The sequence below is a fragment of the Montipora capricornis genome, chromosome 3, assembly GCF_036669925.1.
Source record: "Montipora capricornis isolate CH-2021 chromosome 3, ASM3666992v2, whole genome shotgun sequence".
Taxonomy (NCBI): Eukaryota; Metazoa; Cnidaria; class Anthozoa; order Scleractinia; family Acroporidae; genus Montipora; species Montipora capricornis.
The window spans coordinates 56,772,205-56,776,805 of NC_090885.1; positions in this window are offsets into that span (position 1 = coordinate 56,772,205).

Sequence of the window (4,601 nt, forward strand, 5' to 3'; positions counted from 1 at the left end):
CTTCTGTAAAGAATCCTGGTTACACACAGAACATATAGAGACAGGACCTTCTTGGACCTTTTTCTGAAAAGATGTGCTCACAGGAGGAATCTAAGTCATTGTTAGTGGTAGTCTTTTTTTGCCTTTTATTACTTTTTAACTCCCTGTTGTTATGCACGTTTAACCTTTTGCTTTTTTTTTCACTTTCATTGTGTGATAAGCTTGTCTTTTTTTGGCCTAAGACTTGTTGTTTCCACATTTTTCACCCATAGCTTTATTATTTTGCCCCACGACAAGTGTGAAGATTTTGTTGTTCATCTTTGTAATATTGATGAACACCGGTCCAAGGCAGATTTTTTTCTTTGCAGGGGCAAGCAGTTGAGCTGTAAGAACTTTCCTTTTTAGATGCAATTACCATTTTCTGAAAGGAAGATTTGTGGTTTTTCAAAATTTTTTTGGAAAGCATTATCGAACTGACATGTGCACAACACACACTGACGTAGTACTCGGTTTCATTAGAGTTGACCTGCTGTTACACTTTCACAGACCTCTTTGAATAAAAGACGTTACTCTCAATTGTTTAGTGTTCTCTTTAGTTCTTCACTTTCACTCAAAGACATGAAGAAAAAGGTTGTACGTTTTGCTGGGTTGTTTGGGAAATACTCCACCTAAACAGAGCTCAGGAAAATGATAGCAAAACCCCTGTATTCATTGTTACACTTTCCATAATAAATTCCCGCAGGGCTATAATGTGAGGAAGTCGATGAAACTCCACACAGAAGCTATTCCCCAATGACTCACAACCAAATTTACAGTAACATTGGCACCAAATACCCATATGAACGTTCTGTGTCAAATTCAAAACGTGTTAAAGGGGAAACTTGGCCTGATCTGTTAATGATATCATTGAAGAAAAACAATTCCAATTTAAACAATAGCATTTAATGTATCAGCTGTCCAATAAACACATGACTCAAGAACAGAAAAACAAAATATGCATAAAAAACTATAGGCAGAACTCTTTGTTAATGTACCACTATTCCAATTATCAAAAACTGGGTATGCCTATTGGCAGAAGACTGTCAGTGAGCAAATTATTAGAGTTTTGGCACTGAGTTTGACAAACCCACTGAATTTGAAACAAGATTATTACTAATGAAAGACTTTTCATTCAATAGCAAAAAAACCAACCATTACAATGATTATGCAAAAGACCATGAAAGGGAAGTTGAATTTCTCACTGGAAAACACACATATCACTCAATATTTACCAAACAAGAATTAGTGTAATCTTTTATAGCCACTGTGAAATGATGACTTGGGCAGCGAAACCATGCCTTTGAGGATGTAATTTGGACCTAATAAAGTCATAATCACAGGGAAGGCTATTTGATCAAATACTGTTTGATGGACCGTTTTCAACAGAAAAAAATGTTGGGCAGGTGTAACAAAGTGTTGAAGCATCGAGATATCCCCTGAATGCCTTTGGGACACAAATCAGCGCAGAAAAGAGGTATGCTATTTGGTAATAGGAGCCTCAGAAACATAATTCTCAAACGAGTTTTGATTCAAATCTGGGAAGTTATGTAAACTACAAATACACGTTGATTTCTTTATAATTGCATTGTTGCACAATGAACCAAAAACTGATGGATTAGTCTGTTGTACAAGGAACAAGGGATTTTAATTCCTCTGTAATTTTACCAACCGGTTTCCATGTAAATATGTCACTAAATACAGCATCTGCAGACCTTGCAGCAATGGAGTTGCAGTAGTGTTGTCTTAAATAAGCCCAAATTAGTGTTCTCGAACTGCTGCCAGCTCTGTTTGAAACATCCTAGTTTAAGTTTTCTAACTGTAGACATACATGAGAAGTACCATTTCAAAAAAACTCATTGCAGTCAATATGCTTTAGATAATCCTTAAAAAAACAAATTTTTTTTGTTTGGAAAAGCCTAAGTTCAGGGAAAGAGTCTATTGCACAAGAGAACTTGTTTCGATGTGTAAGCAATAATTCATGAAATGTATTCGATCATTTGTACTCTGCTGCGACTGTTCACTGATAGTAGTGGCCTTGGCATTTTGTTTACTTACCCCATGAAAAAGATTGCCCATTGAATAATGGTGCTTCTTTTTGTTAGAGATAAAGAAAGGAATGAAGCTGCCATGCGAAAGCATGAGGAAAATTCTTCTTAACAGATACTTTCCTCTGTAGTTATAGTTAAAAATAGCCGGGGGGGGACATTGAAAAGAATATAAGCAGCGATTAGAAATCGTATCACCAATACTATATATTCTGGTTATGCAATGTCAATAAAAAGATAGTAACATACAACAGACACAACTTACTGATCTATGTGAGTGTATTGAACCCTGGTTACAGAGTTGGTGACGCCTCTGGCATTTAACGTTTGTCTCGCTTGGACACTAACAAGTATCTGAGAATCTTGAACAAGATGACCTGTGAAAAGCGTATCTGAATATTGCTTGAATTTGCGTGTTTGCACAGTTTATAGGCAAAGTGTTCGACAGTGCCAAGGCTGGCCGATGAGCACTGTTGGTTCGATTGGTTTCGGTCGAAATGCAGGGAACACAGCTGGTGGGGGGGTGTTCGATTTGTGAACTTCGCTGGTTCGATTGGTGAACTAGCTGGTTCGATTGGTGAACAAACTTGTTCGGAAGGCACTCTATTCAGTTAATCACAATTCACCACCAAAAACCGAAGTAACTAAATGCAACAAATAAACCCTCTTTCAATATTTCACAAAAAAGAATCTTACAGTGTTCTTGACAACGCTTGACACTCCCAGTAGCTTGTTTGCTCGTTGCAGCAGAGATAATGTTGGCAGAAACTTTTCGACCTTGCATTTGGCTACAATAATATCCACTTCCACGTCAAAAACAACTCAATCGCAATAACGTAGCTGCCAAGATAGCCAATCACTATTCTGGAACTTTGACCATTGGGCCTGGGGCGTGGGGTCATGCGCGTTTTTAATTGACTTCAAAGTGCACCAAAAAATGCCTGGAGGTGTCAACGTGGTATGTGTAATTGGTCGCAAAATTTGATACTGGTTCGGCGGGGTGCGATATACACAGATGGGTTTAAGGGGGACTGTAGACCTGAGGGGTGTCTTCTGGAAGAATCATTCTCATGAGCGTCTCTTATGTTATAACCATGGAAAAGTATTTTTCATCGTAAAGCTAATAACAATTTAGAATCAGAAGCAAATATTTTTTTTGATTGATTTTTAATGGTAAGCGCGTGGGAAGTCTTCAAACGCAAAAAATTGACACTATTTGCTAAACTTAATTACCTGCCTTCCTTTCTCACAGTTACGACCAAACAAACTGCTCAATGTCAATCAGTAGTTGATAGGACTACAAAAGTGTGTGAGGCTGTGGTTGCCGAGAAAATCTATTTTGAAGGTTGGCGAATTTAATATTTGCGGAGCTTCGTAAAATGCTCCCAAGAAAAAATGCTTTAGTAAGTCGAAGAGCTTATCGCACCTCATCAAAGCGGCGGTCACACTGGGTTATGCGCGCACCGACCAATGAAACACAAGGTTAGGACCACACGAAGTCGGCTCGAAACTATAATTCCGTGCGAAGTTTTCCAGTCGCAATCGAACACCATCGAATGGTGATTGCGGGCGATGTAAAAGGATCTTGTCCTAAGGCGTCGTCTGTTTTTGGAAGAAACGGATTCGTAGTGTTAGTTTTTAACGGATGTTCATTAAAAAAAAATTCCCCGATACCACCGACCCAAACCACGCAACAGCGCAACTTGCAATGTAAACAAAATATGCAAATGTCTGTAATTTAAGTCCCACTGAGGAGTTAGTTATTTATCAAACTCTTCTCCAAAAATAGTTTTTCACGATATTTTGCGATCATTAAAAAAAAAAACCAATGATTTTGTAGCTTATTTTTTCAAACTTTAAATCGATGTTTTAGCTCTATTTTATTATAGAGCAAAGAAAAAAAAAATCGCAAAATTGGCCTTTGAGGGTCTACCAGTAACCTTAACTAGTCTCATCGCCACTAGTGATGCATTTGATGCGAATTTGCTGATCAAACCATAATTGTATTTGTTATTTGTGCTGGGAATAGCAGGTAAAAAATAAAGTCGTTTGGCACCATCCAAAAACACCAATCAATTTATTCCATCCATCAGGGTGTACTTGAGGAGATTTACCTCTCAAAATGGCCGAAATGCGTTTTAATGTTACGCTGTCTGCCCCAGATTACCACGTCTCTTCATCTTCTTGCTTGATCGAATGTCAAACGCTGGCAGATGCGATGAAATGGTTACTGTTAAAAGGTTTTTCTCCCACAAATAAACACATTTAGGAAAGAGGACACTGTGGCTGATCAGATAGCTGCATGTTGTTTGGCAAATTCAGCGTAAAATTGGTGCCTTAAAGTACGGGAATAAAATCGAAAAAGACGACTAGGAGAGGAAACAAAGCTAAACAATATGGATTTCCCAGAAGGGAACCCTCCGAGTAGAGTTAGTACCGCAGCCAAGAGGGCTTAACTTCAGTTGGACAAGCAAGGCCACGTGGCTAATTACCCTATGAGACATACAAGGAAGACGAAACGGCCCGAAACTATAACGT